The following is a 26,145-nucleotide window of genomic DNA, read 5'->3' as shown; positions in this document are numbered from 1 at the left end:
CAGAAATGAAAGAGAGATAAAGAATTTTTCTTTTCTTTTTTTTTTTTTTTAAGAATTTTTCAGACAAAGAAAAGCCTAGGATATTCATCACCATTTGACCTGTCTTACAAGAAATGCTGAAAATAATTCTTTAAGCTGAAATGAAAGGAAGTAATTAGTATCACAAAAACATGTGGAAACATACAACACAATGCTAAAGGTAAGTACATGGTCATATTCAGAACACTCTAATATATCATAAAATGATGGTGTGTTAACCATCATTAACTCTATTATAAGAGTGAAGAATAAAAATATTGAAAATAACTTTAGCTACAATAATTTGTTAATGAATACATAATATAAAAAATGTAAACTGTGACATCAAAACCAAAATTGGGGGTAAAAGATAGAGTTTATCTATGCAAAGTTAAGTTGTTATCAGCACAAAATAGACTATTACATCTTTACGATTATGGAAGCCTCATGGTAACTATAAAGCAAAACCCTAATAAAATAACAAAAGACAAAGAGAAGGTAATCAAAGCATACAACTATGATAAATCATCAGTTCACAAAGGAAGGCAGCAAAACAGAGAAAGAAAAAACAAGGAACTATATAAAACAGCCAGAAAACAGTAAGATAACATTATTAAACCCAAATTTAGCAGAAGGAGGACGTAACAAGGATGGAAGCAGAAATAAATAAAATAAGGACATAAAAGCAATAGAAAAGATCAATGAACTAAGAGCTGACTTTTTGAAAAGATAAAATTGACAAGCCTTTAGCCAAACCAATGAAAAAAGAGACAACTCAAATAAAATCAGAAATAAAAGAGGAGACATTAGAATAGATAACAGAAATACAGAAGATTATGAGAGTATTATGAATAATTACTACATGCCAACAAATTAAACAAACTATAGGAAATGGATAAATTCCTAGGAATTTACAACATACTAAGATGGAATCACAAAGAAATAGAAAATCTGAACAGACCAATAAGGAGGAAGGATATTGAATAAGTAATAAAAATCTCTCAACAAAGAATAGCCCAGGACAGATGGTTTCCCTGGTGAATTCTATCAAACATTTATTTATTTTATTTTTTTAAAGATTTTATTTATTCATGAGAGACACAGAGAGAGAGAGAGGAAGAGACACAGGCAGAGGGAGAGGCAGGCTCCATGCAGGGAGCCCGACATGGGACTCGAACCCTGGACTCCAGGATCGTGCCCTGGGCTGAAGGCGGACGCTCAACCACTGAGCCACCCAGGGATCCCCTCTATCAAACATTTAAAGAAGAATTAACACCAGTCTTTCTCTAACTCTTCCAAAAAATTGAAGAAATGGGAACATTCCTATATGCATTATATGAGACCAACATTACACTGATAGCAAAGCCAGATAAGGAAACTAAAAAAAGAATACTACAGGTTAACATTCCTACCAAATTTGGATGTAAAATATCTCAATAGAATATTAGCAAAATGAATTAAATTAAGTATTAAAAGAATCATACACTGTGATCAAATGGGATTCATCTCTAGGATGCAAGGATGATTTAACATATACAAATTAATGCATTTGATACAGAACATTATGAAAGATAAAAATCACATGATCGTCTCAAAAATGCAGTAAAAGCATCTATATGACCAAATATATTTTCATGATAAAATTTTTCAATAAATTGGGATAAAAGAAATGTACCTAATGCATAATGAAGGCTATATATGACAAGACCACAGCTAATACCACACTCAGTGATGAAAGTTAGAAAGCTTTTCCACTAAGATCAGAAAAAAGACAAGGATATCCATTCTCATCCTGCCTATTCAATACAGTAGTAGAAGATCATAGTGAAAATAGACAAAAGTAGGAGGAGGAAGAGGAGAAGAAGAGGGAAAAGAAGAAGGAGAGGCAGGAGAAAGGAGGAAGAGGGAAGGGGAGGATGAGGATAAGAAGAAAGAAGAAGAAGAGGGATAGGGAGGAAGGAGAAAGAAGAAAGAAGAGAATGCATCTACATCAGAAGGAAGAAATAAATTTGTCTTTATTTGTAGATAACATGGCCTTATATATAGAAAAACCCAAAGACTCCTCCAAAAAGTGTTAGAACTATCAACAAATTCAGTAGAGTTGCAGGAAATAAAATCAGCATAAAGAAATGAATTGCATTTCTATACACTAACAATAAAATATCTGACAAAGAAATAAAGAAAGCAATATCATTTATAATCACATCAAAAGCAATATAACACTTAGGAATAAATTTAACCAAGAAGGTGAAAGACCTATACACAAAAAATTACATAAGACTTCAATGAAAGAAACTAAAGACACAAAGGGAAAGATATCCTATGTTCATGGATTGGAAGAATTAATATTGTGAAAATGTCCATAGTACTCAAAGCCATCTACTGGTTCAATGTAATCCCTATCAAAATTGAAATGCCATTTCTCACAAAAATAGAAAAAACAATCCTAAAATCTGTATGGAACCTCAAAAGACCCTGAATAGCCAAAACAATCTTGAGAAAGAACAAATGTGGAGCATTTCATTTCCTAATTTCCAACAATATCAGTAAGTTATAGTAATCAAAATAGCTTAAAGTAGTATAAAATAGGCACAGAGACCAATGGAACAGAATTGAGACCCCCAGAAACAAACCTTTGAATACATGGTCATCTAATATTTGACAAGGTTAGCCAAGAATAATCAGTGGGGAAAAGATAGCTTCTTCAGTAAGTGCTTACTGAACACCAAGTAACTACATGCAGAAGAATTAAATCGGACTCCTATCTTACAACACTCATAAAAATTAACTTGAAATGGATTAAAAACTCAAAGGTAAAACCTGAAACCATAAAACTCCTAGAAGCAAACATATATAAAAAGCTCCTTGACATTAGTCATAACAATGATTTTTTGGTTATGACACCAAAAAACACAAGCAACAAAAGCAAAACTGAGTAAGTGGGACTCCATCAAACTAAAAAGCTTCTGCACAGCAAAAGAAATAACTGACAAATTGAATAGATAACAATCCACATAATGGGAGAAAATATTTGCGATTCATATATCTGATAAGAAGCTCATTCCACAAACGGTAAACAAACAAACAATCTAATTTTAAAATCAGTGGAGAAGCTGAACATATATTTCCCCAAAGAAGATATACAAATGGCCAACAGACACATGAGAAGATGCTCAACATCACTTACAATCAGGGAAATGCAAATTAAAAACACAATAAGGTATCACCTCAAATCTGTTAGAATGGCTAGCATCAAAAAAATAGATAACTAGTGCTGGTGCAGATGTGGACAAAAAAGAACCCTTGTGCACTATTGATAGGGATGTAAATTGGTGCAGTTATGTGAAACAATATGTAGGTTCCTTAAGAAACTAAAGCTAGAACTACCGTATGACCCAGCGATCCTACTTTTGGATATATATCCAAAGGAAATGAAGTCAGAATCTCAAAAAGATATCTGTACTCCCAAGTGCATTGCAGTATTATTCATAATAGCCAACCTAAAAGTCGGTCTACAGATGAATGGATAAAGAAGACACAATATATATGATGCAATATTATTCAGCCATGAGAAAGAAGGAAATCTTACCATTTGTGACAATATGGATGGATCTTGAGGACACTATGCTAAGTGAAATAAGCCAGATAGAGAAAGACAAAATACTGTATAATATTACTTATATGTAGAACCTAAAAAGCCAAACTTGTAGAAACAGAGATTAGAATGGTGGTTGGAAGGGGCTGGGGGAGTGGAGTAGATAGGGAAATGTAGGTCAAAGGATACAAATGTCCAATTATAAAGTGAGTAAGTTCCGAGGATGTAACATAGAGCATGGAAATTATGGTTAATAATACTTGATATGTACCTGAATATTGTTAGAAAGTAGATCTTAAATGTCCCCACCACAAAAAAGAAATGGTAATTATGGGAAATGATAGAACTGTTAACTAACTCTACTGTGGTCATCATTTCACAATTTATAAGTGTATCAAATCCAGACATTGTATACCTTAAACTTAATGTTATATGACAACTGTATTACAATAAACTGGAACAAAATAAATGTTAGCTCAAATTATTTTGTAAACATTATAGGAAATATAGTAATCTATGGACCAGAAAATTGGTCTGAGGGTACCTGTGTCTCCCTCTGATGCAGTTATAGCTATTTTTAGCAAGTTTGTCTCCTCCTCTGGAATATAGATATTTTTTTCTTCATATTTCATCTTCTCTTTTGTAGATGCTCTCTCTCTAGCTGTTCATATCACTTCCTATGATAAATAACTTTTACCTCTAAGCAAAGAGATCTCACACTATCCACATTCCAAGAACTCTTTTGTAGTTACTGCACTTTGCTGAACACATTATGCATTATTCAGATGTCCTAAGGCTCCTCTGCTATTGCAGTAAAACTGTAGCCAAGTAAGAAGATTTCATCCTTCCTCACTCTGGTCATGGGGAGCAAAGCTAGGTACTCCTGCCAGGGAACAGTCATTTTGCATGAGACCTAGTTAGTTTCCTTGAAATGCAACACTACGTAGATCATAGTGCCAGGCAGGCCGCCAGAATGTTCTATCAAAAATATCTAATGCTTGTAATATGTGTATGTTAAGATACATGTCACTTTCGTTGTTAATTATTTATATAATGGAAATTTCTTGATTTGAGAGGTTTACATTTATCCTCAGCAATCCTGGCTTTTACATGCTTCTTAACTTTGTGAATTATTTTAAAAAAGCATGTGCTACTGAGAAAAATATAAGCCATTTAAATTGGAAATCCAGTCATTACTCATAGTTATACTTCAATTTGTGGATTACATGAACCTCCTGAACAACAACAAAACTGACAATACCAAATGCTGACACAGTTATGGAATAGCAGGAAGACTCATTCATTGCTGGTGGGAATACAAAATAGTACAGCCAATTTGGAACAGTTTGGCAGTTTCTTACCAAGCTAAACATAATCTTACTGTACAATTCAGCATTCACACTCCTAAGCATGTATCCAAATGATTTGAAAACTTGCATTCAACCAAAAATCTGCACATGAATGTTTATAGGAGTTTGATTCATAATCACCCCAAACTGGAAGCAATCATAATATCCTTCAATAGATGAGTGGATGAATAAACTTGTACAACCATGCAATGTAATATTATTCTGTGATTAAAAAGAAATGAGCTATCAATCCATGAAAAGACATAACCTTAAGTGAATATTGCCAAGTGAAAGAAGTGAGTCTGAAAAGGGTATATACCATATAATTTTAGTCACATGACATTCTGGAAAAGGAAATAGTATAGAGAGTATGTGGAACTCTCTGTGGAACTCTCTGTACTATCTGCTCATTTTCTTAGAAATCTAAACTGTTCTAAAAATTAAGTGGAAAAAATACTTTGGTTTCTGATTTCAAGTAAATCTTATCACCTATTCAACTGCACAAGGTAGAAAATTAGGCATTATTTCTGACACCTCTCCCTCATGTTTTGATGCACTTTGCTTCCTAATTATCTTGTAAAACCACCTTCTTCTCTCCCATGCCTAACTCTTGTGAAAACAACTTGGGGCCCTGCTAGGATGTTAGGATAATTGAAAGAGCCTCCACCTACATCCACCTTGAAACTTCTATCCTCTTTTACATACAATGCCTATGGAGTAACCTTTGCAAAATGCAAACCATGTCATTCTCTCCACTCAAACCATTTAATTATGCTCCAGTTCCCTAGATAAATGCAAAGATTGCACACATCTATGCATGCACTGGCCCCTAACTCCCAGCCTCTCCTCTTACTATACTATCTTGATTTTTGTTTAGCCATGCTGATTTTCGTGTAGCCTTGCTCTCTTTATTCTTCCTCTCACTATAGGGATATTACATACCTTGTTGACTCCAATATGACTTTTTTTCTCTGCCACTCCCCTTGTTTGTTTTATTTAAATTCTAGTTAGTCCCCCTCCCCCCTTTTTTTTTTTGAGCCATCTGCTCATGAAGCCACCTGCTGCTCCTCCTGCCACTGCCACCACCATCCTGGGTCACTGCCTACATAGCTCTAGCAGCCTGGCTCCCCATGCTAGCCACCAATATTTGGAGTTCTTACAATACAGCAGGCATTGACAACAAAGAACAGCCTGAATTTGATCAAGATTTGGATGATGTTGAATAAGTAGTAGAAGAAACTTGTGAAGAAATAATAATCAAGGCACATCACCTGACTATTTGGATAATGCAAAATCCTCATATTCTTGCAGCCCTTCAACAAAGGCTTGGTGGTCTGATAAAAACACCAACAGGATACATTGGAAGTTTGCCTAGGAGAGTTAAAAAATGAATGAATGCTCTCAAAACCCTTCAAGATAAATGTGCACAGATAAAAGTCAAATTTTATGAGGAAGCTCATGATCTTGAAAGAAAGTATGCTGTTCTCTATCAGCCTCTATTTGATAAGCTATTTGAGATTGTTAATGCAATTTATGTACCTATGGAAGAAGAATGTGAATGGAAACCAGATGAGAAAGATGAAATTTCAGGATAGCTGAAAGAAAAAGCCAAGATTGAAAATGACAAAAAAAGATAAAGAAAAAGAAGACTCAAAGGAACTCCTGAATTCTGGTTGACTATTTTTAAGAATTTTGACTTGTGAGGTGTCTGGGTGGCCAGTTGATTAAGCACTGGACTCTTGGTTTTAGCTGAGATCGTGATCTCAGGGTCATGGAGCCCTGTCCGGAGCTTGCATTCAGCAATGATGATGATGAATGTGAAGAAGCAGGTGAAGAAGGAGAACAAAGAAATGAGGAAAATGATCCAGATTATGACTCAAGGAAGGATCAAAACCCAGCAGAGTGCGAGGAGCAGTGAAGTAGGATGGTCTACCTTCTGCTTCCCTGGAAAGAATGAATTTACATCGTTTGATAAGCCTATTTTAAGTTTTTTGTTATTATTGTTTGCTTGCTTGTTTTTTATTTTGCACCCTAAAATAAGAATGTCAAATATAATTTTAATTCTCACACAGACACATACAAAATCTAGTTAACATATGGTGTAATATTAGTTTTAGGACTAGAATATAGCTATTCATTACTTACTTATGACATCCAGTGCTCATCCCAAAAAGTGCCCTTCTTAATGCCCATCATCCATTTCACCCACCCCTCACCAACCTCCCCTCCAGCATACCTCAGCTTGCTCTCTCTAGTTAAGAGTCTCTTTTATGGTTTGCCTCTCTCTTCTTTTTTCTTTCCCCTATGTTCATCTGTTTTGTTTCTAAAATTCCACATATGAATGAAATCATATGGGATTTGTCTTTCTCTGACTATTTCACTTAGCTAAATACTCTCCAGCTCCATCCACTTTGTTGCAAATGCCATTTCCCTTTTTAAATGTTCTGTACACATGCTATTTGGAACCATACACTGGCGTACTTGACATGGTACAATTTTCCAATGGTCTACTTTAGTTAGCACTGTTTTTTCTTCCTTGCAGCCTTTGTCTGCATTTCTAATTTGTTTTATGAGTTTTATGTTTTTATTTGGATACTTTCTGCTCTACTTTTGCTCTGTAAGCTCTACAAGAGTGGGGATTGGCAACAATTTTTTCCTTACTTTTATCTTCATTATTTGCTATTATCTGACATACAGTAAAAAGTCAGTATATATTTTGTTGAATGAATAAAATAATGAACAAGTCAGTGAAAGTTTAAGTGAGTTTTCCAATGTGTTCTAAGAAACAAAAATCATAGTATTGAGAAAAGAAGAATAGCAGACTGTAAGACAGAGGATCTAGGAACAAGTTAAACAACAAAAAGAACCCCTTTTTGGGTAGCCCCAGTGGCCCAGTGGTTTAGTGCCTGTGTCTCTGCCTCTTTCATGAATAAATAAATAAAATCTTTAAAAAAAATAGAACCCCTTGTTTATTCTTTTCCTTTAGAATATAGAGCAGTCATATTTAGTAACAGATCTACTTTTTCCTTCTAAGCTATAATTCATTTCAAGGTATGTTGCCATTCAATGAAGTCTGCTAGAGCTGTTCAGTCTTTTTTGTAGTGTGTTCAAGAACTGTGCGGGCAGGAACAGTGTAGCTTCTGTAGCAGAGCAAAGGGAAAACAGAGTATTCAAGTTCTTTTCGTAATCAGCCAGGAAAAGAATGTAGGCCCTAGATAAAACTAAGAGGTGTGAGAATAATCATGTGATACAGAGAAGCAGCATACAAAGCAACAACAAAGGACTGGTCCGCAAATAAGACCCCTCTTTCCCAAAACTTCTAAAAGAAGGTGAACGATGTGGGAGTGGTTAAATCTGGTTAACATAAGTGAAAGTCTTCAATAGATTTTGCTGAAATAAGTACTTTTCTTTTTCTCATTCTCATCTAATAATCTTCCGTTTTAGCTTACTCAGAAAACAGAAGCACAGTTCCACAGCTTTTGAGATGCATGAAGTCTTTAATGAATGAGGTCAGTGGGTAACACAGGAAATTATAGGTCCAGTGGATTCGAAATGTCTTAGAAATAAAGGCTAAGTAGTCCTGTAATTATGTATAGAGAGTTGTTTGAGCACCCTTGCTGCTGCCGTGTTGCCATTATTGTATAATGCAAATCTAAACCTGTTTATTTACTGTTTTAAAAGTATGCAATAAGCCCTTTTAGCAGCATGGTATTTAAAAAAAATAAGTAAATTCTTAATGACACATTAAACACTGAATTTTTGTGCATCAAGGAGGTTAATGATAAATGTGTACCTTGCACTAAATGGTTATATTTATCATTCACCCTGTAGACCATTATGTCATAAAGAGCAGAACACAAAATTCCAATAACGTAGTAAGCCCATCTATTTCAAACACTATTTTTATATTAAGTAGATATTTAATGTGACAATTTAAACACATGCAATGGCAAAAGTTGTGTTTGTATATTGCTCTATGAAGCAAGACATTTTGCTCCAAACAAATGAATGTGACTATTTTCTATTCGTTTTTTTGGTGCATGCATGAGAAATGAATTGATAGCTGTCATTGTGTTGGCTCCATTCATAGATTATTCTTTTTTTTTTTTTTTTTTTTTTTTTTTATTTACGTTAGTCATACAGAGAGAGAGAGAGAGAGAGAGGCAGAGACACAGGCAGAGGGAGAAGCAGGCTCCATGCACCGGGAGCCTGATGTGGGATTCGATCCCGGGTCTCCAGGATCGTGCTCTGAGCCAAAGGCAGGCGCTAAACTGCTGTGCCACCCAGGGATCCCCATAGATTATTCTTAAATAGTTAAATGGTATTATTTTATATCAATCAAGAAATGTTTCAAACAATAAATTCATTAAACTCTACCAAAATAATTGGATTTATTTCATCCAGTTTGGAAGGCCATTCTGTCACAAATGAAACATCTAATGTATATATTCAGTTAGAAAAAAAATGACCTTGAAAATATTTCAGCTTTTGAAGGAACTAAATAAAATAGGGTGACAAAACTGTTAATATATGCAAACACATATGCATGCATGCATACACACATACAGTAACACCCTACAAAAGTAAAATAAGAGTAAGGAGTTTACAAACAAGTATTGATTATTGAGCTCCTTTCACAAATGACTGAAAAACTAGTCTAGAAATAAAATAGCAAATAATTAAAGAACAATGTACAAAAGCCACAATGTGTGGTAGAAAAACAGTAGGAATCTTATTAAAAAGAATAGACCAGGAAATTGAACTAAGAATGGGATTTACAGATACTGAAAACTCTATTGATTTATTTTCTACTTTCCCTAAATAATTCTTGACAGAACATGCTATAAAATAAAAAAGGGTACTATCTCTTTAGTTGAATGTTTATATATAACAATATATATTCTGCCTATATCTATTTAACTAATTGACATGACTGTGTTCAGTGATCAAGAAAGCAGAGAGGTTTAAGTAAATTTTTTGATACGACTCTTAATTCTTGGAATGACTTGACCATAATGGCTGAAATAATATGTTTTAAAACACAGCCTTAATGCTCTGGGCCTTTCCTCAATTTTACTAAATTAATACTGAAAGACAATATTATGTGATATAAACCAGATTATACTGTAAACATACTTAAATTTGGGGATGACTAATAAAAATACAGTAAAGAATTTCTAATAAGTTGCATTGAATGAAATGTCCCTTTAATTGCTCAACTACATATATATATACACACACACACACACACACATATATATATATGTAGTTGTGGTAGTTGCTACATGAAGTCCTGCTGTGGCTCCTATTGTTCATTTATGAACTGTAAGAACACATTATATATGCACTCCCAAACCCAATATACACTAGCATAACAAGGTGAGATAATGCAATAAACAATTATATTCAGAAAAGGAAAGATGAGCACTATGGAAGGTCTGGTGAAATCTGCTGGGTAGATGGGAGCATGTTCTCTAGGTACACCCCTCTTCTGTGGGTGGGCCCTCTAGTCTACACTTCTCCTGAACCTTGATTCTGGCCTTTGGGAGGTTCTTTCTTTCTTTTATGGTGCTTGGCGACATCGCTAATGGTCATTGGAGAATGTGCCCTCTTTAAGGTCCTAGAGAATGGCTGGTCTAAAAGAAATGGAAAAACTTTCAATGGAAGATTTCATTCCTAAATCTCAGTATCTTCCTTAAATCTTCCTTAAAATCTTCCTTAACAGATTAATAAGCTTCCTTAAAAGCTCAATGACCTCTGTATCTATTTGTCTCCAGTGAGTTCTATGTTCCAATTATTCTCCTTAGATCTCTCATGTTCTACTCCCTTTCTATTTTAACTTAAATGTGGGTATTTTAATAAAATTTATACCTTAAATCTCTTTTTACTGAGCCATTTTGTCCAGTTAAAATACTTTACTAGATGTCATACCCTTAGATGACTCTTTAACATGAGACGTTTTAATATTTTCAGAGATTTTAACAATGATTGTGACAGCCATACTACTCCAATTGTCTTTGCCATGTAACAAATCATCCCTAAATTAGTGGTATAAAACAGTAACTGATTATGTTCATGGATTCTGTGGGTCAGGAAGCCAGAAAAGGCAGCACAAGGATGGTCATTCTCTACTCTAAGGTATGTGGGGCCTCAGTTGGAACAACTGGAGCTGAAGGATGCACTTACAAGATAATTTCTCTACTTAGATGGCTGGTGATGGAAAGTAGAATGGTGGTTGTCAGGGAGGGGGCAGGAAATGAAAAGTTACTGTTTAAATGGGTATAATTTCTATTTGAGAAGATGACAAAGCTCTGGGGATAGATGCCAGGATGGTTGCCCAAACTGTGGATATACATGATGCGATAGAACTATACGCCTAAAAATGGTTCAGGTGAACTTTATGTTGTCTTTTACCAGATTTAAAAAAAAAAAAAAAAAAAAAAGCTAGGGCAGCCTGGGTGACTCAGTGGTTTAGCGTTGCCTTCAGCCCAGGGCCTGGTCCTGGGGTCCCTGGATCGAGTCCCAAGCCAGGCTCCCTGCATGGAGCCTGCTTCTCCCTCTGCCTGTGTCTCTGCCTCTCTCTCTCTCTCTCTCTTTCTCTCTCTCTCTCTCTGTGTCTCTCATGAATAAATAAATAAAATCTTTTAACAAAATAAAAAATAAAAATACAAACAAAACTAGCATTGGGCTAAGATGACTTAAAAGCTGGCTAAAGTGGAACCGTTTATTGGAGCATCTAATATCTGGCCTATGTGGTTTGGGCTGCGATCTGTAGGGGCCATTCCAAAAAGAAACCTCCAGACAGTGAGCTTTCTGACCTACTCTTGAAAGTCATATAGAATACCTTCTGCCACACTGTATTGGTTGAAATAATCACAAACCCATCCAAATTGAAGAGGAGGGGTAGTAGACCCTACCTTTCAACAGGAGGAGTGTCAAGGAATTTGAGAATATGTTTTAAAAGTGCTGCATGTATCCCTGACTTAACCCTTGTGACAAAGCTCAGTTTATTTTAGTCTTTGTCATTAAAGGCCTTCTCTGTTTCATTTTCTACTTATATTTGTGAAGGAGTTCTACATTTCAACACTGCAATTCACCAAATTTCTGAACTTCCCTTTTCTTCTTTGCTTGCAAACCATTCTTTTTATTCTAAGTTACTATCTCTTATAGTCCCTTGCCCAAATGCTACCAACTAAAAGAAAAAATTAACATTTATTTTTTCCAACTTCTCATAGGAGTTACCATTCTAAACAAGTAATTGTGAGAATTTGCAAAATATGTTGCCACTACATAATGGATTGTAGTATTTTTTTCCAGACTACCAATATCAGTTTCCTCAAAGCTCTTTAAACCCCCCTTTTTAAGGCAATTCCCCATATTTTAAGCTACTTTGTGGTATTAGTTAGTCAAGATAGGTATTATGTGTTATAGGAAATGGCTTTAAAAATTCAGTGAATTAGCTACATGAAATTTTATTTCCTACACACACTTCCATTTCCTACACACACTTCCCATCCAACTCAGGTCATCAGGGACGCTCTGCTTATGACAGTCACTTGGGAGCAAAGCTGATGGAGACCTCATTTCAACATGTGGTGAATCAAGAACTGACTTTTAAAGCTTCTGCCTAAAAGAGATCTAGCCCTCACTTCTGCTCACATTTAATTAGCTAAAGCAAGTTACTTAGTCACACTTAACTTCACAGAGCAAAGATGTCCAATGTTACTGTGTGTCCATAAAGAGGAAAACTGGAAACATTTATTAAACAGCACTAATGATTACTAAAGGGTTTTATATGATAAGGTCAACAATATCTACTTTGGTAATTTGTATTTTGATGCCCTGTTTTGTAGATTCAGTGGCACTGTAGTACTGGGAATAATTACATTTTTAATTTTATTCAAATGTAATACACTTAGGTAGATTCTTTAAAACTGTGGATATATAATTTTAAAAAGAAAGTTAGGAAATAAAAATTAGAATTCCTCCAAATAAATAAAAAAGCATTTCCTGACAAATAGGGTCCCTAAATACTGAAAATTTTTCCGAGGAAAATTATGTTTTTCTGTAAAAGATCTACTATCAGAGAATGAGATTGAGACGTTTATGCACATTGAGCTTTCTGAAATAGCGTGTAAAACAAAATGGTATAGATGACTGTTTAACCCTATAGATACTGCTGGTTGGATAGTAAATTGATAAAATCTTTCTTGAGAATAGTTTGTCAATATGTATCAGTAGACTTAAAATATTTATCGTACTTGACCTAGTTATTTCACTTGAATCTATAAGAAAGAAATAATCAGATGTAAAATTATGGTTTTGAAGATTTATTTTTAAGCTTGCATACATATATAATCATATGTGATATGATTTTGTTTATACACACATTCTACAGATACTCATATGAAGAGAAAATATGTAAAAGTATCATTAGTGCTTATACATATGTTTTAGATTCATGTTAACTTTTGGGGTTCTTTTATACTTTTGATGCTGTTAATTTTCTATAAAGTGTAATTATTTCTTTTATAATTTAGAAAATCAATCCCTAGTTAAATTAGCATCATTCTATTGAACTACCTATCCCTTTGAACTCATTATCTTTAATGAGTCTTTCCATATTACTTCAGGGCTAATAATGCAAATCAACTATTTGTCATTGTATTATCTGCCCAGGATGCCGGAAAAAGTAAAAATGCTTATTATTATATAGTATCTTTTATCAGGAATATGTGTCATCATAGCTATTAGAATAAAAAGATAAATTGACCATTATTTTTGTTTGTTTATTGGAGGAAGAGCCCTAGATAAAAACAATGGAGTCTTGGACAACTTGATTTAAGAGGTTTCCCCCCATTAATGAAAATTCCAGGGTTTTAGGCTTTAGCTTCAGTCTGTATAAAGTCCTACTTTCATACTTTCCATGATTTTCATTTTTATTTCCCAACAAAAAGCTATCTTCTAATAGAATGGGTTATGAAACACTCATTTTCTTTTGTCAGGTTTTAGTCACCTGATACTAAAAGTGGCTGTTATATAATTAGAGGGGAAAATGGTGGTTCTGTTTTAATCAGTGACAAAACAAAAGAGAAAAATCAGCATTCAGCTCTCTTTTAATTTCAACAAAGTACCACAAGGATATTATTTTCCCATTAATAAATAATTGTATTTATTTAGGTCTGTAAAAGCTGAGCTTGTCATATATATTTTTCAGTAAGAACGCTAACTTATAAAACTGAGAAATTAGTAAAAATTACATTAATTTTGATTAGAATTGCTCTCTGCATAGCGTGTAATTTCTTTATACAAAGGACCTTTAAATTAGTTACAATTATTTGCATAAGTGAACAAAGGTTAGCCCTTTTATCATTTTTGTCTTCTTTGAAAAATATGTTATAGTAAATAATACATTTTAGCATGCATATAAAAAAAAAACAGGAAAAGTTTGGAATATCTATCCCTGTGTGCGGCAGATAGCCATTACCCACAAAATAATTCTATTTCACCGGGCATCAAATACAATTTGAGAGTAATAACATAATTGTATAATCATGATATAAACCTATTAGTATGCTACTTCTCTGAAATTATCATTGCTTATTTAATTTCTTCCTCCTGCTTTTACTTTAAAAAAAATTATATCCCTAATTGAAATGTGAATCTAGAAGCAGCTGTCAGCAATTTCTTTAATAGGTAAAATTATTTTTGTCATCTGCCACCTGAACTCTTGGCTCTATCACACCACCTTCTTCAGCCTGTTTTCACCTCCATTTCTGACTCCCACTTTCTGTTGATACCTTTGCCTTTACACTAAATTACTAGTGATCTCATTTTTTCCCCTTTTATCACTTCAGAAAACCTATTCTGTAAACACAAGCCTCTGCAATATAGATTTTTAACTGTAGCCAGTGATAAGAATTACTGAAGTGATGAAATCAAATACTTATAGAGGCCAAAGCAAGTGTCCTTTAAGAGTTAAGTGGCTAAGTGAGATCAATAGTCATGGCCAAAGAGGTAAATAAATGGCGGGGGAGAAGGGGGCAGAGGGGGTGTGCTGATAAAATAGTAAAGAATTGAGTAGAAAATTAGCTACTTCACAACTAAGGAACATTTAATATCACCTTTTCCAAATCAGGAAATTAAAAGTTGGAAAAGGGATAAAAATTGGGTAATGGTGAAATTCTTAAAAATGCCCAGAGGGAGTATGATGAACTAGTGTTACGATGTAAGAAATTTACTTGAGGCCTAGAGGCAGCATTTGCCCTAATTAAAAATTCACACTCTGGGGGTGATCCTCTACCCTTTAATATAAAAGGCCACCTCCAAAGGTGGCTCCTACAGGTGTTTCAGCTCTCTTGATCTTCCATGGACACCTGAAGATACACTAATTAACATAAGCAAAGTTATAATGCTTTAATCCATCGGTATGACTTATCCACCAGCATAGAGGCTTTTTAGATAGGAACACTCATTGGCAAAATTGGTGTGCTTTTATTTAACTAAATTTGTGTACCCATTGCTGATCAGGAGGCTCTCACTCCAATAACTGGCTACCAGAATCTTATTACCAGACCATTGTCGTATTTGCCTCAGATAAACCTTTCATGCAAGGCTTTCCAATAATTCAGAAATGATGGAGAACTAGGTCCTCACCCGTTTCTTGCTAGATAGATTGTACAGCAGTTTGTTTTTGGTTTTTTGCTGGCTAGTTAACAAATACTGTGTTTCAGAGTTTATTCTGAGGCCTGTTCCCATTAGAAGCTAGTAGTGATAGTGGAAAGAAGAATAAAAAGGAAGAGGAAAGAGGAGGGAGAAAAGGAGAAGGGGAAGAGGATGGAGGAGGAGGGGAAAGAGGCCTTAACAGTTACAGGTTTCCTAACTGAGTTAGGCTGGTTCACAAAAACTGGTTTGCACAAGTAAAAGCAAAATAGGCATGAACTTAAGGAAACCCCATAGACATGATAGAATGTTTAATACAAACAAAAGAACCAATAAACTCACTTTTTTTTTTTTTTTTTTTTTTTTAATGACAAGTGATAGTTTTAGATCTAGGCTCCTACCTAAAGTTAGGCTCTTTCATGGAAACTGGGAGACAGGATGCCGTCTTTCTTGATAGTTACATTTCGAAGAGATAGCTCAAGGAAAGACATTCCTGATCTTAAAGTTAGCAAGAGGTCTATCCAGCTTTTTAAAAAGATTGTACATATACTTAAAAAGGACAGAGAAAGAACTTACAGGTTTTTCTAAAGTAAATGCTCTTAGAGAAGGGAGGGGGAGAGAAATCTCTTCTATTATTTTGAATAAGGAGAATTAAGCCCCATATTCTTATTTGTATATGCCCATATACATCTCAATAATTCTCAAACACACTAACATCTGACAACACTGATTTAAGCCACTGTTTAAATATTTTGCTTCATTTCTGAGAATAAATTTTGGATTCATGGGGATAATCTCTGTGATTTTGAGGATGAAGCAGACAATAACTAGCTAAAAGACCATTTTCAAAACATAGATGAAACCAGCTCTCTCATACAGACAGATATAAAAATGCACACGTTAAAGATTTTATTCTAATCCTTAATCATGAGGGGACCAGGCAGATGTTATAATTAGTTTATAGATAAGAAATATGTAAAAACTGTTTTATCCAGGGAAGGAGGGAAGACAATTGAACCTCTACAGGCAGAACAGAATTTGCATTATTTGTCATTTCTATCAGCTACTATCTTGGTCTATTTGCACTTCTATAACAAATAGACCATAAACTGGGTGGCTTATAAACAACAGAAATTTATTTTTCACAGTACTGGAGTCTAGGAAATCCAATATCAAGGCACCAGCTACCTAGATCACCATCTTTTCTTTGTAACTCCACATTGAGGAAAAGGCAATGACATCTTGCCAGGCTGCTTTTAGAAGGGCACTAATTCCATTCATGAAGATTCTACCCTTATGTCCTAATCACCTCATAAAGGCCCCACTTCATAATACCATCACCTTGGGAGTAAGGTTTCAACATATGAATTTGAGGCAGGGGGACACAAAGAGAGCATAGTGGTTACCTGCGATGTACTGCATTACAAAATAAAACAGCTCAAAGACAATCGAAGAGTTGATTTAGATAATCTGGAGGGGGGTCTTCCAAAGGTATATAAGTGTATTTTTTTCCTATAAGACTGGTGATTTCATTTTGAAATATATAATTGATTCAAGACATGATATTTTAACTTGTAAGTTATTAAATAATTTGATTATTGGTATGCAGTAGTTGAGTACTTCAAAACAAGCTGATTTATTCCATGTATATATTTGGTTTATTAGATTTGTAAGAATTGCTCTGATAGCATTAATGGCCTTTCAATTCTACATGCATCTTACAGCTCTTAGAGCTGGAATTATAATCGAGACCTCTTTCCATATTTACCATTCGGCTTTCCAAATTATGCTTAAGAATTAGAATGGTAGTGTCTTTTGTCAGCTTCTAAAGAGGTAACCTAGTGGGTGACCACAAATTAGAGAGCTTGCAACAGTTCAGACATGTAGAATAGTGTTTCTCAGTCTTTATTCTCCTACAATTTATATGATCTTGCTTCCATAAATAAATACCACTTGCACTTTTATTTATATAGAATTATGTCATATTTATGTAGAATTATGTCATAACACATAACAATTATGTTATTATTTATGAAGTTTAATTCAATATTACAGTTACACATTTTAAAATTTTGTTTAAGCTCTGATGTCTTTTTTTTTTTAAGATTTTTTATTTAATTATTCATGAGAGACACACAGAGAGAGGCAGAGACACTGGCAGAGGGAGAAGCAGGCTCCATGCAGGGAGCCCGATGTGGGACTCGATCCCGGGACTCCAGGATCACGCCCTGGTCTGAAGGCAGGTGCTAAACCACTGAGCCACCCAGGGATCCCAAGCTCTGATGTCTTTGAAGTCATAGATTCAATATACTGTTTTTCTAAAATTATTTTTAAATATATAATCATTATAGGTATAAGTGATTATCAATGGACTACCTGCCATTACCTTATACAGCACTGCATGTGTACAGAACCCATTCTGAGAAACCCTGAGAGGAAGAGGGAAGGTCTATTATGGTGGGTAAAAATACATTAAAAAGAGCACAGAGCTTTCACATAATTGTCAGGTTCAGGGTCATTACTTTTCAGTTCCATTTTCAACTGAAGATAGAATGCAAGAAGGTTATAGCTCTAATGACCCCGGAAATTGAACAACCAACATGTATAAACATTATTAGAATGAATTAACTTATTTGAATGCATTTTATAAACTACAAAAGATAAACGAAATAATTTAAAACACTGAAGAGTTTCAGAAATTCACAGCAAGTCCTGCCATGGTTGTGGGATAAGCAAAGATTTCTACAATGTATAAATTATTAAGGAAGACTATATAATTTTTTAAAGTTTAGATGAAGTAGAAAGGTAAGTCCTAAAATTTAATGCATGCTTTGAATTAATGTCTTATTTCTTTACTTTTTGAAAAAAAAGTTGACACTTTTTGAAATATAAAGTTGATATTTACAAATAGTCCATTAAAAATTGTAGCTCTTTTAAAAAATGCATGAGTAGCATCTCTCAGTTCCTCACTTGTGATGAGACTGCCAATCACCAAGTCTGTGTGTTAATGATGTCCCATTATCTCACTGTTGTCATAGGCCCAGAATTACTCCTTTACATTCATGAATTAAGTCTGGAAAGTTCATTCATAATTCAGGGCTGGCATTTTTCTCAAGAATGAATTTGAGGAAAAGATGTAATGTCTCATACAGTCTTTAATAGTTGAGATTCTTTGCCTAAGTGATATACTTTGTATAAGATCCTTCAAGTTTAGGGTTTTCTTGTTTTAAGTTTCAAGAATCAAATATTGTGCCAACTACTTAAGATTGAAAATATTAATGTATCTGGATACTCTCCCAACTATAATCTTGAGGCCATGGTGGTGCTAAAATTATGCCTCCACGCATCCATTTTATGCAACATAGTGCGACTTGAATTGATAAGAACAAAATAGGCTGACATAACAGTGAGACAAAGAGAACATTTTCTTTCTTTTTTTAAAAAAAAAGATTTTATTTATTCATTCATGAGAGACAGAGAGAGAAAGAGGCAGAGACACAGGCAGAGGAAGAAGCAGGCTTTCCACAGGAGCCTGATGTGGGACTGGATTCTGAACCCTGGGATCACACTCTGAGTCAAAGGCCAATGCTCAACCACTGAGCACCCAGGCATCCCAAAGAGAACATTTTCTAAAGTAGGTAGTACTAAAGTAAGTAGTAGCATGACTACATGAACTTCATGATAAATGAAACAACTTCATGTTTGAAAAGTTGAGCACCTATTTTCAAATTCAGTTTTATATTACTGCCAAAAATTTTAGAATCCTTTACTTTCCAGATTTGGACTCCTGGCTCTTTCTTAGTTTGCTTCCATCCTTCTCTTCTGGGAAAACTTGCTTTGCTTTATAGACTCTTCTCCTGTGATATTTCCTATTACTGATTCCTCATTCTATTACTTACCCTGAATTCAATTTCCAGAAAATGCTCAATTTCCAGAGATAGAACAAGTTGACTGTTTGTTGTTTTCTACCGAAGTGCACTTTGTGTCATTTCATTTAGGTATAACCCCATAAATATTATATAACCCCATAAATATTATATAACCAAGTATATGATTCAAAATCAAAAGCAAAACTCCTACTAAAATTCCTTCATTTCAGGCAGCCGGGGTGGCTCAGTGGTTTAGTGCTGCCTTCAGCCCAGGACCTTGAACCTGGAGACCCCGGATTGAGTCCCACGTTGGGCTCCCTGAATGAGGCCTGCTTTTCCCTCTGCCTGTGTCTCTGCCTCTCTCTCTGTGTCTCTCATGAATAAATAAAATCTAAAAATAAAAAATAAAATAAATTCATTTAATTTCTATTGTGAGCTATATCCATTTTGGAGAATTACTTTACTTGCATATTTTAAAAAGAGGAAAAGATAACAAGGTAACTGTTTAACTTAGTCAAACAAACAAATTTTTCACTGTATAGACAGTCATTATATATAACTATGTTTATGAGCTGTCCCATTATACAGCATATCAATTTATTATTTCTTTCAACATAACTACTTTTTGGGGATTATAAATGAGGCAAATTTTAAGGTATAATTATTGCTTATAACAACCCAAGGCAATTAAAACAAACTCTTTGATTCATTTATTTGCATTAGATTATTCTTATTTTCATGTTATCCATTTTAAGTTTAAATACAGCGAATTCAACAAACTGCTCAGTGGAAGTGTAGACCTATTACATTAGTGTGGAATCATATCACTTTGTATCAGAAAAGTGTTATTCATTATTCAGATGCTTAAAGCTAGAATCAAATCTTTTCCATGCAAATAATATCAATATTAAACTTACTTCAGAAACAAAGTGTTTTAATTTAATACTGTAAGTTGTTTAACAAAGAGCAGAACTAGATAGAATAATTTTCTGATACTTATGAAATAATTTAACCTTTGGATATGGCATCCACACTTTCAGAAAACAACAAAGGATCAGGATGTATTGTTACATTAAGATATATGATGAAACATTATTAGAAGCTACAATTTTTTGGGTGGCTCTGATGGGCCTGGCATTGAACTATGCTATTTTCCAAAACAATCCCATTTAATTGTTATTTTTAACATTATTCCAAATGTTAATTTCAACATACTTTAATTAAGAGAATTTTAAAGTCAACAAGGGTTCTTTTCTTTATTTAGTAAATGCTGTAGTATTATATTTTAATATAAATTAATTTAGTCATAAATTTAATCTGTTACTTTCTTCTATATTTCTATCCTATTTTATTATTAATATTCATTGAACCATGATCTTCCAGGGTATTGTTCATACATGGACAGTTTGGGCTTACTCAATATGGACAACTCTATCATTTTCCTAACCCTTTATTGCTCTTAGTATGAACCATCCTACTTTATAGCAAATCACACTCAGTAACTAAGGAATCAGAATATTTGATGTAAATACTCATTAGTCATTTTCACTATGCACAAGCCATTCAATACACTTTAAGGAACACACCTTACTCAAAAAACTTTATATTCTTTTTGTATTGCTGTGTAACATATTTATTACCATAAACTTAGCAGCTGAAAAGAATATATATTTATTATCTCAGTTTCCATTGGTCAGAAGTCAAGGAGGGCATAGCTGGGTTCTCTGCTCAGGATCTTACGAGGCTAAAATTAAAGTGTAAGCTAAAATGTGTTTTTATCTGTAGTGTGGGGTCTTTTCCCAAGCTTATTCAGGTTGTTGGCAGAATTCAAATCCTTAAAGTTGTACAATAGAGACCTTCATTTTCTTGCTGGCTGCTGGTGGTTCTCAGTTTCTAGAAGCAATGCCCAAGTCCTCTACATGTGGGCCTTTTACAACATGGCAACCTTCTTCCTAATTAAAGTCCAACTGCAGAATCTCTTTAAGCTTGTCAGAGCAGGATCTTACATAATGTAATGAAATCCCAGATGCGACTGTCCTCTCATATTCACAAGTGCTACCTATACTTAAGGGGCAAGGATAATACACAGAGCAGTACAGCAGGAGACAGGAATCTTGGAGGTCATCTTGGAATTTCTAAGTCAAATTAGAAACTAGAGGGATATCAGAAACATTTATCAATGGGGATCCCTGGGTGGCTCAGCGGTTTAGTTTAGTGCCTGACTTGGACCCAGGGTGTGACCTTGGGGTCCCGGAATCGCGTCCCATATTGGGCGCCCTGCATGGAGCCTGCTTCCCCCTCTGCCTGTGTCTCTGCCTCTCTCTCTCTCTCAGTCTGTGTCTCTCATGAATAAATAAATAAAATATTTTTAAAAAGAAACATTTATCAAGATTTTTATGTGTACTAGATGCCATGTCAGGCCTTGAGTTACAAAGATAAACAATATAAGGTCTTTGACACAGAGGACACTTAGGTGGACACTGAAGTATTACAATGTAATCATAGAGAATCTTCACAATACATGTAATTATAGCCAGCTTTATCCATTTCTAGGTCTGTGAAGATTTTAAGGGATGTTTTTATTCCTAGGGTAAGGACACACTGGCTTTCAGTCTTTCTCCCTCTTTCTATCTCAATAAATATTTGCTGTCTTATCTTTTACTTTTATAAATATCATTGGGAGAAAGCTATAGTAGACCTACTTAATATGCAGATACAGCAATACTTATGTATTGTTAATTGAAAGTCAAAGCATCAAAAGAACAAAGAAAAGAACAGCTTGAATGTACAAATGTGATTCGTGTGCTGAACTAAATAGAATATTAGGAAATCAAATCCATATGTTTTTTGTTGCACATTTTCGTTTTTTGTTTCCAAAGAAGTATTCCTTAAACTTTAAATCAGTTGACATCTCTAATTAGTGGCCTTTGTTGATTTTTAAAAAAGATTTACTTATTATGTTAGAGAGAGAGAGAGACAGAGAGTGCACAGGGTGGATGAGCATAGAGAGAGGAGGAGAGAATCCTAGGCAGACACCACACTGAGCATGGAGCCGGTTTGGGGGCTCAATAACACAACTGTGAGGTCACGACCTGAGCCAAAACCAAGAGTCAGAGGCTTAACTGACTGACTTAACTGACTTAATTGATCACCCAGGTGCCTCCTTTGTTGATTTTCAGAGTGTTTTACGATTGATAAGCTGAAATATTAAAGCATTCATGGTTTATTTAAAGAAAGTGATGGTATTTTATTCCTGGCATGAATTGGTATCATATGCAGTCTATAATAACTCACATTATTAGGACCAAAATTCTGCCTCTTCTCTAGGGAAAAATATTTACTGAGTTACTGGTTAAAACACTTTTAAAAAAAAGTAAAAATATGCTCCTCCAGTATCAGAAGAAATTGGGAAATAAGGAACATTTAGAAAAGTACTGTCTGTGAGTTGGAATATTTCAAAATTAAAATCTTTACTAAAAATATCCCAAATGTTTTACCCACACTCAAAAATCATAAGTTACTTGAGAAACCATATAATTTATGATTAAAAAGAAGACTTCTAAAATTCATTCTTTCTACTCATGACTGAGGCTGAATTCACAAGGACATTTGAATTGAGATGCATAGAACAGTAGCTATAAATATTTTTGGCCCATGAGTCACATTGCAGAGGCAGAAAAGTGTCTCACTTTTATTTTTCCTTTCCTTGTTGTAGAGAGAAAACTATCTCCCCCAGACTGGTTCATTTTGAATGACTGAGTCTCAACTTTTGGAGCCAGGCAAGTGTAAGCCTTCTTCTTTAATCATAAATAAAAAATAAAAAGGTAATGAAAACCTAAATAGATAATATAGTTATAAGAGCCAATATGAAGGAATAACAATAATAATTTAAAAACTATATTGAGGTAACTTCCTTCTACCTCTACTTTCTTGAGGATTTTTATCATGAATGGATGTTGTTACTTTGTCAAATGCTTTTCCCACATCTATTGAAATTATATTGTGGTTCTTATCCTTTCTTTTATTAATGAGGTATACCACACTGATTGCTTTGCTGATATTGAATCACCCATGCAACCCAGGAATAAATCCCACTTGATCAGTGAATGATTTTTTTAAAAAAATGTATTGTTGGATCTAGTTTGCTAGTATTTAATTGAAAATTTTTGCATCCATGTACATCAGGGATATTGGCCTGTAGTCCTCCTTTTTAAAAGAGCCTTTATCTGGTTTTAGTATCCAGGTAATGCTGGCCTCATAGAATGAATTTGGACGTTTTTCTTCCTTTTCTATTTTTTTGAAGTAGTTTGAGAAGAAAAGGCATTAGCTTTTCTTTAAATGCTTAGTAGAATTCACCTGTGAAGCCTTGCACATTTGTCAGGAGTTTTTTGATTACTGATTCAATTTATTTGATGGTTATGTCTGTTCAAGTTTTCAATTTCTTCCTGTTTAAGTTTTAGTAGTTTATATGTTTGTAGGAATTTATCCATTTCTTCCAAGTGGTTCAATTTGTTGGCATATAGTTTTTCATAATATTCTCCTATAATTGTTTGTATTTCTGTGGTGTTGGTTGTTATTTCTCCTCTTTCATTTGTGATTATATTTATTTGGATCCTTTCACTTTTCTTTTGGTAAGTCTGGCTACAGGTTTACAAATTTTATTAATTTTCTCAAAGAACTAGTGCCTGGTCTCATTGATCTGTTTTATTATTTTTTCATTTCTACATCATTTATTTCTGCTCTATTATCTATTATATCCTTCCCTCTGTTGGCTTTTGGCATCATTTGTTGTTCTTTTTCTAGTTCCATTACATATAAGGTTAGGTTGTTTATTAGAGGTTTTTCTTGACTCTTAAGGTAGGCCTGTATTACTATATACTTCCCTCTTAAAATCACTTTTGCTATATCCAAAGGTTTGGACCATTGTGTTTTCATTTGCATTTTTTACTATGCATTTAAAAAAACTTTTTTCTTTGATTTCTTGGCTCACCCATTCATTGTTTAGTAGCATGTTATTTAAACTCTATGTATTTGTGTCTTCCTAAATTTTTTCTTGTGGTTGGCTTCCAGTTCCATAGTATGGTCAGAAAAAGTATGTGATATGATTTCAATCTTTTTGTATTTGTTAAGGCCTGTTTTGTGACCTAATATGTGATCTTCTCTGAATATCCCATGTATACTTGAAAAGAATGTGTATTCTGTTTTTTTAGGATCGACTATTCTGAATACATCTGTTAAGTCTATCTGCTCTAGTGTGTCATCCCAAAACATTGTTTGTTTATTTTCTGTTTAGATGATCTGTTCCTAGATGTAAGTGGGATGTTAAAGTCCCCTACTATTATTGTGTTATGAATTAGTTCCTTTCTGTTTGTTATTAATTATTTTATATATTTAAGTGCTCCCATGTTGGGCACATAAATATTTACAATTATTATATATTCTTATTGGATTGTCCCCTTTCTGATTATAAAAGGCCATATATGAAAAACCTGCAGGTAATATCAACCTCAGTGGGGAAAAACTCAGTTTTTCCCCTTTAGTCAGGAATAAGATAGGGATGTCCACTCTCACTGTTGTTATTTAACATAGTACTAGAAGTCCTAGCCACAGTAATCAGACCAACACAGAAATAAAGGCATTCAAATCAGGAGGAGGAAGTAAAACTTTCACTATTTGCAGATGATATAATTCTCCATATAGAAAAACCAAACACTTCACCAAAAAACTGCCAGAACTGATAAATGAATTCAGCAAAGTTGCAGGATACAAAATCAACATAGAGAAATATGTTGTATTTCCATACAGCAATAATGAAGCAGCAGAAAGATAAATTAAGGAATTAACCCCATTTATAATTGCACCAAAAACAGTAAGACATAATCAAGAGGTGAGGGACCTGTACTCTAAAAACTATAAAACACAGATGAAACAAATTGAAGATAACACAAAGAAATGGAAAGATATTCCATGTTCATGAATAGGAAAAACAAATATTATTAAGATGTCTATACTACCCAAAGTAATCTATACATTCAATACAGTCTCTAACAAAATACCAACAGCATTTTTCACAGGGCTAGAACAAACAATTCTAAAATTTGTATAGAACTTCAAAAGACCCTGAATAGCTAAAGCAACCTTGAAAAAAAAGAAAAACAAAGGTGGAGGCATCACAATTACAGACTTCAAGTTATATTAAAAAGCTGTAGTCATCAAGACAGTATGATACTGGCACAAAAACAGACACAGAGATCAATGGAACAGAATAGAAAACCTGGAAATAAACCCAAACTATATGGTCAATTAGTCTTTGACAAAGGAAGAAAGACTATCCAATTGACAAAAGACAGTCTCTTTAATAAATGGTATTGGGAAAACTGGACAGCCACATGCAAAAGAATGGAACTGGGCCACTTTCTTACCTCATACACAAAAATCCTAGAGAACACAGATAGTAACTTCTTTGACACTGGTCATGGCAACATTTTTCTAGATATGTCTCCTGAGGGGAGAAAAGCAAAAAGGAAAACAAAAGTAAAAATAAACTACTGGAACTTTATCAAAATAAAAATCTCCTGGGGATTCCTGGGTGGCTCAGCAGTTTAGTACCTGCCTTCAGCCCAGGGCGTGATCCTGGAGTCCTGGGATCGAG

General features: G+C 34.2%; 1 long non-coding RNA gene across 5 annotated transcripts in view; it reads left to right on the top strand.

Annotated features, from left to right (window-relative positions):
* The window catches only part of LOC102153698, a 223,004-nt gene that overhangs the window by 172,442 nt on the left and 24,417 nt on the right, over window positions 1–26,145 (top strand). For 2 of the 5 annotated variants that reach the window (XR_005380023.1, XR_005380022.1), the window contains exons 1-2: window positions 16,965–17,115; window positions 23,209–23,278. The exons of 1 other annotated variant lie outside the window; for it this stretch is intronic. This is a non-coding gene — a long non-coding RNA (uncharacterized LOC102153698). Of the gene's footprint in view, window positions 1–16,964; window positions 17,116–23,208; window positions 23,279–26,145 lie in introns of those variants that run through there. 2 more of the 5 variants (XR_005380021.1, XR_005380020.1) reach the window with 1 other exon arrangement.

The sequence above is a fragment of the Canis lupus genome, chromosome 27, assembly GCF_011100685.1.
Source record: "Canis lupus familiaris isolate Mischka breed German Shepherd chromosome 27, alternate assembly UU_Cfam_GSD_1.0, whole genome shotgun sequence".
Taxonomy (NCBI): Eukaryota; Metazoa; Chordata; class Mammalia; order Carnivora; family Canidae; genus Canis; species Canis lupus.
This window is presented reverse-complemented; position numbering and strand designations above follow the sequence as displayed.